This window comes from Trachypithecus francoisi, unplaced genomic scaffold (genome assembly GCF_009764315.1).
Source record: "Trachypithecus francoisi isolate TF-2019V2 unplaced genomic scaffold, Tfra_2.0 Lachesis_group14, whole genome shotgun sequence".
Lineage (NCBI taxonomy): Eukaryota > Metazoa > Chordata > Mammalia > Primates > Cercopithecidae > Trachypithecus > Trachypithecus francoisi.
The window spans coordinates 58,068,508-58,081,375 of record NW_022681459.1 but is presented as its reverse complement, the minus strand read 5'-3'; positions in this window follow the sequence as shown (position 1 = coordinate 58,081,375).

Here is a 12,868-nt window from a genome sequence, read left to right as displayed (position 1 = left end):
CAGCATTGCACAAGGGCTCTGGGTGGGCTGTCTCCCTCCCCTGGCCCCAGAAGCCCTCTCCTTGCCTGTCTTGGGTGACTGTGTTGCCAGGCAGTCAGCATGGGCTTTGCAAACTGACAGACTAATCTCAGTTCGGTCACTGACAAGGTCAGAGACCTTGAGCAAGTCACTTGACCCTGCCGTGCCTGTGCCTACTGTGTCCCCTCCAAAGCTCGGGTTGAAATTTACCATTGTGACAGTATGAGGACATGGATCCTTTAAGAGATAATGAGGACTGGGCGTGGTGGCTCACACCTGTAATCCTAGCACTTTGGGAGGCCAAGCTGGGCGAATCACCTGAGGTCAGGAGTTTGAGACCAGTCTGGCTGACATGGCAAAACCCTGCCCTAGCCAGGCGTGGCAGCAGGTGCCTGTAATCCCAGCTACTTAGGAGGCTGAGGCAGGAGAATCGCTTGAACCTGGAAAGTGGTGGTTGCAGCAAGCTGAGATCGCTCCATTGCACTCCAGCCATTATCCTGAGGGTCCGACCTGTCTCGCTCTCACTTCCTCTCCCTGTACCATGTTATGACGCAGCCAGACATCCCTCACTTGATGTGGCCCCTCAGTCTTGAACTTCCCAGCCTCCAGAACTGTGAGCTAAATAAATTCTTTTCTTCATAAATGATTCGGTCACAGATTTTCTGTGATAGCAGCAGAAGACCGACTAAGACAGCACTGCAGTCTCCCCATCTGTGAAACGGAGGTGCTCAGGGCCACCTCTCCCTGAGCAATTGTGAGGACGAGATGAGGGATGTGTCAAGGGTGCTGGGCACAGCGGTGGCCGTCACAACCAGGACGTGGGGATGGTGACTGTCTGTTTCCCACAGCAGGCTGCTCTACCCCGGCTGCCAGTCATGACAGTAACCAAGCCACCAGCTCCTGGTGCTTTCTGAGGACTTGGCTCCAGAGAGCACTTACCCCTCGACACCCCTGCTGAGCGGCAGGCATTTCATACCCACTTAACAGGGAGCTGAGACTCAGAACATTTGCATTGCGCAAATAACCCAGGGCCAGCAGCCAGGAAATGTCAGTGTCAGGATCAGAACAGGGGGCTCAGAAACACTCCAGTCACACTTGCTCTGTGGTTCCAGAATCGCGCTTTCCTTTCTGTGTGCCCCACATGCTCCCCTGCACAGGGGCCTGGAAGCCACTAGGCCCCTCACAGAACCTGGGCTCAGATAGGAGCACCCCACAAAGCCTGGACTCCATCCTCCCGGAGGGGGAAAATAAAGCTTCCTGGCTTGGAAGACAAGGAGGAGGGGACAGGGACTGAGCGCAGAGCCCTCTCAGGGCCCAGAGACAGCAACAAGCCGGGGAGAAGCTTGCCCGGGAGTGTTGTCTCCAGCACCCTCTGGGTACCCATCATGAGTAGGGGTGGGCTGGGTGGGGGGCACTCCAGGTAACCGGCCAAGGGCTGTATGGACAGACCACCCCTGGAGCCTGGGTTGCAAAGAGACAGGGCTTCCAGGTGGGGAGGTGCCAAGCCTGGCATTGGCCAGGATGCTGGACAAGCCATAGTGTGGCCTGGTGGCCCAGTGAGCAGGTAAAAGAGGCCACAGGACAGATAAGGGCAGCCAAGGAGTGGGAGCAGGAACCAGGGCCTTGTCACCCTGCCATCACCTTGCCATCAAGCCCACGAGGACCTGTCACCCTGCCAGGACAGACACCTGAGAGGGGCTTTTTTTTTTTTGAGACAAAGTCTCGCTCTGTCGCTGGGGCTGGAGTGCAGTGGCCGGATCTCAGCTCACTGCAAGCTCCGCTTCCCGAGTTTACGCCATTCTCCTGCCTCAGCCTCCCGAGTAGCTGGGACTACAGGCGCCCGCCACCTCGCCCAGCTAGTTTTTTGTATTTTTTAGTAGAGACGGGGTTTCACCATGTTAGCCAGGATGGTCTCGATCTCCTGACCTCGTGATCCGCTCATCTCAGCCTCCCAAAGTGCTGGGATACAGGCTTGAGCCACCGCGCCCGGCTTTTTTTTTTTTTTTGAGACAAAGTCTCGCTCTGTCGCTGGGGCTGGAGTGCAGTGGCCGGATCTCAGCTCACTGCAAGCTCCGCTTCCCGAGTTTACGCCATTCTCCTGCCTCAGCCTCCCGAGTAGCTGGGACTACAGGCGCCCGCCACCTCGCCCAGCTAGTTTTTTGTATTTTTTAGTAGAGACGGGGTTTCACCATGTTAGCCAGGATGGTCTCGATCTCCTGACCTCGTGATCCGCTCATCTCAGCCTCCCAAAGTGCTGGGATTACAGGCTTGAGCCACCGCGCCCGGCTTTTTTTTTTTTTTGAGACAGAGTCTTGCTCTGTCACCCACACTGGAGTGCAGTAGCATGGTTTCAGCTCACTGCAACCTCCCCCTCCCGGTTCAAGTGATTCTCCTGCCTCAACCTCCTAAGTAGCAGTGATTACAAGCACCCGCCACCATGCCTGGCTAACTTTTGTATTTTTAGTACAGATGGGATTTCACCATGTTGGCCAGGCTGGTCTCAAACTCCTGATCTCCAGTGATCCACCTGCCTCCACCTCCCAAAGTGCTGAGATTCCAGGTGTGAGCCACTGTGCCTGGTTGAGAGAGGCTCTTGATGCCTTCTCACTCATCCTTGGCTGGTGGCCACCTCCCACAAATTCTCCCTCCTCAATCCTGAATCAGTCATTGCTCCACAGTCCAGCCACCCTCCCTCTTGCCATGAGTGCCTGCTGGTGCAGTAGTCTTCCAGCTGGACCACTTAGCTCTCTCCCCCATTTCCCCAGTGGATTATCTGGGGACCAGCCCCCCAGAGGCAGCCTTCAGCTTCTGTGTTCTTCCAAGTGCTTGGCAGAGGTTGGCGTCCCTTCGTGTTTCCTGCAACCCTGGCTCTCACTTGTGCTCTTAAGAAAAACTCATCTGAGAGTATTCACTTGTTCTCACGTGAGACCACTGTGCTCAGGTCACACAAATGCAGTGTGGATCCCAGCCTGGCTTCTGATCCCCCATGACCTTCAGGAGCCGACCCTTGCTCCCTGGTCCTGGGCATCTGTGGAGCCCCAGCTCCGAGCCAAGCCACCTGGATCTCTTGCTCCACCTTCCTCTCTGGGTGACAGGTACCCTACCCCACCTCAGGACTATTTCTAGAGGCCAGAAATTCCCCCTAGCAGGCTCAGGTTCCTGCTGCTCTTTATTTGGGAGCAGCTGCTTGTTTCCTGCACTATGGAATAACCTGAAATCTCACATCTGCACCTGCTCATTGGCTCAGCCTAAATGCTCATTTCCAGGTGCTGCCTTTTCTGCCAGAAAGAGGGCCAGCCATTTCCACTCCACCTGCCCCTCAGAAAGCCTGGGCAGCAGTCCCGGGCTCCTCACTGGATTATACCCAGCTTGCTGCCGGTGCGGCAGGGGTCCTGGTCTCAAGGGGAGGATGTGTCCCTAAAGCTGGTCTGGTCTCTAGCTGCCCCATGGCCCTCTTTGCGGTTTCTTTTTTTTTTGAGATGGAGTCTCGCTCTGTCGCCCAGGCTGGAGTGCAGTGGCCAGATCTCAGCTCACTGCAAGCTCCGCCTCCCGGGTTTTACGCCATTCTCCTGCCTCAGCCTCCCGAATAGCTGGGACTACAGGCGCCCGCCACGTCGCCTGGCTAGTTTTTTGTATTTTTTAGTAGAGATGGGGTTTCACCGTGTTAGCCAGGATGGTCTCGATCTCCTGACCTCGTGATCCGCCCGTCTCGGCCTCCCAAAGTGCTGAGATTACAGGCTTGAGCCACCACGCCCGGCCTCTTCGCGGTTTCTTTAATGGGCATCTGTTTTGTTCATCACCAATGACTCCAGGTCACTTTAAATGGATGTAAGGCTTTTTAGGCTGAGCCCAGTGGCTCATGCCTATGATCCCAGCACTTTGGGATGCTGCGGCAGGAGAATCTCTTGAGGCCAAAAGTTTGAAATTAAATAAGTAAATAAATGTAAGACTTTTATAGAAAGATTACTTATGTGTTTCTACATACTGATCCACATTTTGCAAACAGAAATTCCAGTCGTTTTGGTATGCCTAAATCGTTCAAATTTTGTTTCGTTTTGTTTTTCTCTTTGAGACAGGGTCTGGCTCTGTTGCCCAGGCTGGAGTGCAGTGGCATGGTCATGGCTCACTGCAGCCTCGACCTTGTGGATTCAAGTGATCCTCCTCCTGCAACCCACCCCCTGCTTTGACTCACATGCCCGCTGCACCATCCATACCTGTCCCTGTGGTTGACAACATCCTTTGGTGACCTCATCCCCTGGCTCCTTGCCTTTCTTTCTGTCCCTTTCCTGTCCCCATTCATGGAGACCTCAGCATCCACATCCCAGCCTCTCAGGCCTTGAGTTCTTAGGTGACCTTGCCCTCCAACCCACCCACTCCCACCTACCTTCGTGTCATACCTTCACTTGGTCACCACCAGTAACTCTTCTGCCCCCAGGATCTCATTACCATCCTCCCTCCAAGGACCCCCAGCTCTTCCTCTACAGGAGAACTTTTCCCCTATCCATTTAGGTTCTATAATCAAGGGTCTGCAAATTAACTGATAATAGCCAGATGAGCAGGAAAAAAGACAAAGTTTATCTATGCATGCACAAAGGAGTTACTCAGTAGTGAACACCCACAGGTTAAGGTTTATATACCAGCTTAACAAAGCATGGCAGGGCTGGGAGAAGTTTAGAACTTCAGTAAGGAAATATGGAAGGTTCCATGTTCTGGTAAGACTTCAAACGTTTTCACTTTAAAATCATCTTTATACCCAAACTGTGAGCCCTTCACCAGAGATGCTCCAGTCCCTCTGACACCCCAAGTTCACTGGCCTTACAGGACTCCTACAACCCACAGCCCCCCGAAAGCCCTCCCCTCCCTCCTTCCTCAGCTTACATTCATAGCCCCCCATGACACCCTTTCCCCTGCAAACACCTTCAACTCTTCCATCCCTCTTTCCCTCAGTCATGCTACCTGCAAAAAATCCTAGCCCTTTCCAAGTATTCCATGCTGTCTTGAGAACAGGTGGAAGTTGCTGGAGAAAATAACACAACCCTGTGTGCTCTCCTTCAGTGTGTGACCACTGATCTCATGGGGCTCCTCAGCGCTGGTGGACAACCCCACTACACTTCTTGGGTAAATCTGCCCTTTCTCCTTTCACCTCCACCCTCCCTATGTCGCCAGCACCCTCCTCTTCATCTGGTGACCTGGTGACCTCATGCCATGCTTTACAGCGAAAACAGATACAATCTCATCTCTTGTTTAAAACAGGCCTCTGTGTTCATACCCAGGCCTCAGCCCTCTCAGTCACAATGGATGATTGCTTCCTGGCCTCCGTGCTAGCCCTTGGGCACATTCCTCCTCCCACTGTGCTCCTCTTCCCTAAAGACTGGAGCCAGCAAGAGCTGTTTATCTTTTGCATAATCCAGCTCTTCATCTCTCCCTGGTCTCCCGGTCCCTCCCAGCTCTCCCCATCCCTCCTTGGTCTCTCCATCCCTTCAAGGTCTCCCCATTCCTCCCTGGTCTCCCCATCTGCATACAAACCCACTTTAATGCCTCCACCTTTTAAAAATCCCTCTAATGACCCCATCTCTCCCTCAAACTTCTGCTCCTGTCCCTCCTCCCCTTCACAGGAAACAGAGCCAATGCCCTGACAGTCCCCATTCTCTGCTTGACCCATCCCAAACTGGTGTTTGTCCCAACCTGAGATTGTGTTGTCTGTATTGCCAAAGCCGGTGGGCAGTTACCTGTCCTCGCTGCTCTCTCAAGGCTTCCGTACATCCACCGGCTGCGTTCTCTCCCTGCTTCCTGGCACCTCCTCTCCTTGCAGACGTCCCGATGGATGCTGCCCCAAGACTCTGTCTTCTCTACTTCTTTGCTTCTCTCTTCCACACTTTCCAGTCTCCTGGCTTTAAATATCATCTCTACCCACGACCCTCAAATTACTGCTCTGGTTTCTCTGAGCTGCAGACCTGAACATCGACTGTCCGCCTGACCGCTGCACCTGGTTGTCTAACAGGCATCTCCAGCTCAGCATGGCCAAGCAGAACATTAAGGGACTCTCCAGATCTACTGCTCTTGAGCCTTCTCTATCATCATTGTCCTTGCATCTTCTCTTCCCTCACACTCATCCCCAGTCCACCAAGAAGCTCCGTTTTCTCTACCTCCAAAATCTCTGACATAGTTTGGATGCTGTCCCCTCTAAATCTGATGTTGAATTGTAAATACCAATGTTGAAGGTGAGGGCTGGTGAGAGGTGGTTGGCTCATGGGGGCAGATCCCTCGTGGGTGGGTGCTGTCCTCGAGATAGTGGTTTCTCTCGGGATCTGGTTGTTTAAAGTGTGTGGGATTGTCAGAGGCCTTTGAACCAGAGCAACTCCTCCCTGGATAGGGCCTAGGTAAAATAAGGCTGAAACTTCATGGGCTGCATTCCCAGATGGTTAAGGTATTCTAAGTCACAGCATGAGACAGGAGGTCAGCACAAGATACAGGTCACAAAGACCTTGCTAATAAAGCAGGTTGCAGTGAAGATGCTGGCTAAAACCCACCAAAACCAGGATGGCCATGAGAGTGACCTTTGGCTGTCCTCACTGCTACACTCCCACCAGCACCATGACAGTTTACAAATGCCATTGCAACACCAGGAAGTTACCCAAAATCGTCTGAAAAAAGGGGGCCATGAATAATCCACCCCTTGTTTAGCATATCATCAAAGAATAACCATAAAAATGGGCAACCAGCAGCCCTCGGGGCTGCTCTGTCTATGGAGTAGCCATTCTTTCATTCCTTTACTTTCCTGATAAACTTGCTTTCACTTTACAAACTCGCCCTGAATTCTTTCTTCTGCAAGATCCAAGAACACTGTCTTGGGGTCTGGATCGGGATTCCTTTCCAGTAGCGGCACCTCCCTCCGCCTGTTGCTCCTGCTTTTACCGTGTGACACACCTGCTCCTGCTTCACCATGAGTAAAAGCTTCCTGAGGTCTCACCGGAAGTCGAGCAGATACCAGCGCCATGCTTGTACAGCCTGCAGAATGGTGAGCCAATTCAACCTCTTTTTCTTATAAATTTTCCAGTCTCAAGTTGTTTGTTTGTTCTTTTTGAGATGGAGTCTTGCTCTGTTACCCAGGCTGGAGTGCAATGGTGCAATCTCGGCTCACTGCAACTTCCACCTCCCAGATTCAAGTGATTCTCCTGCCTCAGCCTCCCAAGTAGCTGGGATTACAGGCTTATGCCACCAGGCCAAGTCAATTTTTGTATTTTTAGTAGAGACAGGGTTTCTCCATGTTGGCCAGGCTGGTCTCCACCTCCTGACCTCAGGTGACCCACCTACCTTGGTCTCCCAAAGTGCTGGGATCACAGGCGTGAGCCACCGTGCCCGGCCAAATCTCAGGTATTTTTTTGGGGGGCTTGCAAATGGCATAACACAGCCTCAACTCCATCCACTCCTCCCCATCTCCAGTTCTACCCCACTAGTCCAAGCTGCCACCTCTCTGGGCTCCTGCAGTACCCGCTATTTGGTCCTCCTGCTGCCAGTTCCACCTCCAGAGCCCCTTCTTCACAACCCACAAGCCCGGCTTCTTCACTCTTCACTTATTCGCATGAGCAATGCGGTGGAACTTTGCAACATTCTCTGGAGAACTATTTTGTTCATTTGTTGTCTTTTATTTTTTCCCCACAATCCACACACACACACACACACACACACACACACACACATATTTTTTAAGACAGAGTCTCTCTCTGTCACCAGGCTGGAGTGCAGTGGTGTGATCTCGGCTCACTGCACCCTCCGACTCCCTGGTTCAAGCAATTCTCCTGTCTCAGCCTCCCAAGTAGCTGGGACTACATGTGCATGCCACCACGCCCAGCTAATTTTTGTATTTTTAGTAGAGACGGGGTTTCACCATGTTGACCAGGATGGTCTCGATCTCCTGACCTTGTGATCCACCCACCTCGGCCTCCCAAAGTGCTGGGATGACAGGCGTGAGCCACCACACCTGACCTGGAAAGGGTATCATTTTAGTGTTCACTCATTCATTCATCACCTGTTGAGAGCTACTGTGGACTAGATTCAGGGATAGAAGTTGAGGACTCTGTACTGAGCAAGACAGACATGGTCTTCATTCTCCTGGAGCTTACAGCCAGGCAGAGAGTCAGCCAGAGAAAGCAATTACTCACGTATTTTATGTGAATCCAATGAATGAGTGCTGTGAAAAGAAAGTTCAGGGGCCAAAAGAGGTTGAATTGGAACTGAGTCAGCTGGGTGTCTTCCCTGAGGAAATGGCAATTTGGTGACAACCTGAGGCCCTAGGAAGTTACAGAACCCAGAAATGGGGGAACCTGGGTCTCAGGGGCAAGCAGGGCTTAGGGGCCTCAAAGACCTTTGAACTTTACCTTGAGAGGAAAAAGGAGTAGGGAGGGACAAAATTCGCCTTGCGCCTTGCATGGTAATCAATTTCGAAGGGGCCGGGTGGGAGGGGGGCAAGCTCGAGGCAAGGAAACTCTGCTAAAGTGGGGTAGGAAGGCTCCAGATATTCCAGAAAAAGCAGGGGCAAGTTGTCAGGGAGGTTGTAAGATACTGAGTTTGGTTCTGGATGTGTTAACCCGGTGGTGACCACAGCACATGCAGGAAGACAGCCAGGGGCTATCTCTATTAGAGTAAGACTCTGTTAGAGTAAAACATGGGAAGGACTCAGCAGAAGTGCTGGGCAGGCACAGCCACTGTGGCTGCTAAACCCAGCTCTGTGGCCACAGATGCTCTGGACCTAGAGATGGCCCTCGTCACTTGGGGGATGGAAGGCATGGAGTCCAGGCCTTGGCCAGTACTGACTCCATCACCCAGGCTAGAAAGGACAATGTCTGTATGGAGTATCCTGTGGGGGATGAATAAGGCAGTGCCTACTGGGGACCATGCTGCCTGGGCAGGGGAGAGTCCATCATCATTGACAGACAGGAGGATGCTGGGCCCTAGCAATGTGACCTCTGGTGTGTGTCAGGGAGTGTCCATCTGACTTCACCATGCCCTGCTAATGTGAGCAATTCTCTTCCCCCAGAACCAGGACAGTTGGAGGGAAGGTGTGTAGGACAGGAAACTCCCTGGGTTTTATTCTGGGGATATAGCCAACCTGAGAAGCATCCCAGCCACAAGGACCAGTGCCAACGGGTGGGGACCTGAGGCCTGGATAGACCTGGAGGGGAATTCGTTCACAGATGCAAGAAGGAACCACATGAATGGATGGACCCAACAAGGTCTATACATACAGCAGAATATTATTCAGCCCTAAAAAGGAAGGAAATTCTGACCCCTGATAAAACATGGGTGAACCTCGAGGACATGATGCTCCAAGAAATAAGCCAGACACAAAAGGACAAATGCTGTATGATTCCACTCATGGGGGCTCCTAGAGTAGTCAGATTCATAGAGACAGGACGGTGGTTGCCAGGGGCTAGGCGAAGGGGCATGGGGAGTTAGTGTTTAACAGGTGTTGTTGCAGTTTAGAAAGATGAGAAAGTTGTAGGGATGGATGCTGCTGATGTTTGCACATGATGCGAATGTACTTAATGCAACCGAACTATACATTTAAAATGATTAAAATGGCAAATTCTATGTCATATACAGTTTACCACAATTTTAAAAGGAAAAAAAAGAGTGCATTGCAGCCAGAGCCAGGACACCGAGCCAAGGATGGAGGTGCAGAGGTGAGGCAAGGCTGGCACTGGGCCCATCAGTGTCCCCTGCCTGTTGCTGCCAGCGTGGGTTGGGAAATGTTGGGCAAGGTGTGTGGAGGTGGGAGGTCCAGGTGCAGCCTGGGGCACTGGGAGGAGGACAGCAGCAGGCAAAGGGCTGCTCTCATATATGTTCTGTCCCCTACCCTGAATCTGGTTTCTATCCCCTTTTTGCCCATGGCTGGAATTAGCCAGTTCTCCCATTGGCAGAAACGTCTCTGTGAATGGATCAAGATGTCCGGCAGTTTGGCAGAGAAGCTGAAATCTCCCACAGAGTCAGTCCTCATGGTACTACGTTTGGTAACTGGGTGAGGGATGCCAGCTCTCATTTTGCCAGCGGTGCAGGGAGAAGAGGTCAGGCTGACACTGGACACAGTGTGCCCACACAGAGCTGGCATGGTCAGGGGTGGCAACGATCTGTATTGTCAGCTTTAGAGAGGAAATAGACACTAGAGTTCGAGCACCTCCTTGCTCCCCTTCGTGAATGTTGGGGTGGTGTACCATCAATTCTTGTGATTCATAGTGGTTACATTTATAAAGTCTCCACAGACACTGGATCAGCCAAGACTGAGTCATTGCTCCTAGGAGACAGATGGGGTTAGGTTCCATTCAGGCTCTGGGCACATTTTTGTCAACTGATCGATACATAACTTTGTTTTTTGTGTGTTCCTGGTTAAAGACACCTTAATTGATCACCTGTTTTGTTTTTTGTTTGTTTGTTTGAGACAGAGTGTAACTCTGTCGCCCAGGGTGGAGTACAATGGTGCGATCTCTGCTCACCGCAAACTCTGCCTCCTGGGTTCAAGTGGTTCTCTCGCCCCAGCCTCCCAAGTAGCGGGGATTACGGGCATCATGCCCAGCCAGTTTTTGTTATTTTGTAGAGATGGGGTTTCACCATGTTGGCCAGGCTGGTCTCAAACTCCTGGCCTCAGGTGATCCATCCGCCTTGGCCTCCCAAAGTGCTGGGATTCCAGGCGTGAGCTACTCCGCCCGGCCGATAACCTGTATATTGTTGATTCATTAACCTTGAACCCACAGCAAACAGCACTAGAACTCACACCTAAAGGAGCTTCTCTAATGCATGAACTTTTTGTTTTTATCTGAGACAGGGTCTCCCAAAGTCTGATATTGAAAAGTGGTACTGGATGGGCGCAGTGGTTCACACCTGTAATCCTAACACTTTGGGAGGCTGAGGCAGGCGGATCACCTGAGGTCAGGGGTTCAAGACCAGCCTGGCCAACATGGTGAAACCCCGTCTCTACTAAAAATACAAAATTAGCCAGACATGGTGGCGCATGCATGTAATCCCAGCTGCTGGGGAGGCTGAGGCAGGAGAATCACTCGAACCCAGGAGACGGGGGTTGCAGTGAGCCGAGATCGTGCCGCTGCACTCCAGCCTGGGTGACAGAGTGAGACTCCATCTCAAAAAAAAAAAAAAAGGAAAGTGGTCCTTAGCGTTCGCTTATAGATGTTGCCAATCAATCCCACATCATATCATGAGTACCGGGAACTGGAATTTGAAGACCATGAGGAAATGGGACATTTACGACTCCTGGAAAATAGCACTTCCTTATGCAGGCATCCGTGCCATCTGATGATGATTTGACACATGAATTCACTTTTCCTCCTTCCCAAGTGCCTTAGCCACCAGTCCTCTCCATTCTTCCAAGTAGTGTCTATGTCTGATGTGAGCAGGGCACAGCCATAACTCTTTGTACCATGGGCAAGGCAGTCACTTTTCTTTTGAGGGAACAGTTCAAGAGATACAAAGAAGTCTGTTGGGGCTTGAACACTGAGTTCAAGATAAGCAACGTTTATAACTCTGCGCTGGCAGCCAAGAGCTGGATCCTGATTGCAGATAGGGCTATGTGTAGCAGTGAGAGTGGGAGACACAGAGACAGGGACTGAGAAAGAGAGAGACAGATGGGATCAGGGATAAGGGCAACACTGCCAGGCACTGTGCTGGGTGCTTTCTGTTCGTCACATTTAACTTCACAATGCCCCTCACACAACTGCTTTCTCCCCCATGGTACAGATATAAAAACTGAAGCTCTGAGAGACGAAATGATGCTTGTAAGGCTTGTGCACTGGCTGTCTGATGCCAAAACTTTCAGTCTCAACCATGATATCATGTGTCTGTCCCACTGGAGGCTGGATGAGGGGCTCAGAGAGCTGGACCATGAAACCCTTGCCCAGCCGAGTTCTCTCTTTTTCTCTGGAAAGTGGGGAGGGCCCCCAGCTGCTGTCTACATGCAGTGAAAAAGAGGGGGTGAGTCCTCAGCCCTGCTCCTGTCCTGCCCACATCTGGGTTACACTGGGGATGACAGATGTCCAGTGTGACTGGCCAAGAATGAGTGCCGGTGGACAGGATACAAATGCCTGTGGCTGGTGGCAGGGTGACTAAATCTCGGGCCTTCAGTCACAGTCTCAAATTCCTGTGCCAGGGCCTGGCCTTCCTGTCATTAGTCCTAAGACTGGTCATGCAATGCAGGAGGGATGGGTGGGTACAGGAGGCTAGAGGTTCTGACCCCAGCTGTCCCAGCCAGAAGCCTTAGTTCTGCCGCAGCCCAGAGTGTGAGGTGGAGTTGGAGGGCAGTTAGGGCAGGACTGTAGGTAATGCCCCCCTCCAGCAAAGCCAACATGTCAGGAACAGGTGGGACCCCTGTCTGGTTCCCAGCTCTCCTGACTTTCCCCAGGACTTAGGAACTGACCCTGCCTTGCTCTGGGCCTCCATCTACAAAGCGTCTATGTGATGAGGCAGTCAGCCCAGGTATTCACTATGACCTGAAGCTCCCATGCCCTGGAACACTCCTGCCCAGAGACAGGAGGCAGCCCTGCTCCCAGCTCTCCTGCCCCTCCAGGCAAGGCAAATCAAGGAATGCAGCCGACTGGGGAAGCTCAGGTAAACATAAACCACCCAACCAGTCCAGGTGCTTCTCAGATGACATTTGGAATCCTAACAGCAATGTCACCTGTTTTACAACACCACCAGTCACTCTGCCATTGAGGACACTGGGCCACAGAAAGGGCGGAGGCCTGACCCCAAAGCTCTCTGCATTCCTCCAGGTCTCAGGGAGAAAGGGAGGGCTTCCTGGTCCACTCCAGTTGGGGTCGGTATGGCCTGGCAGACCCGGGTCCTC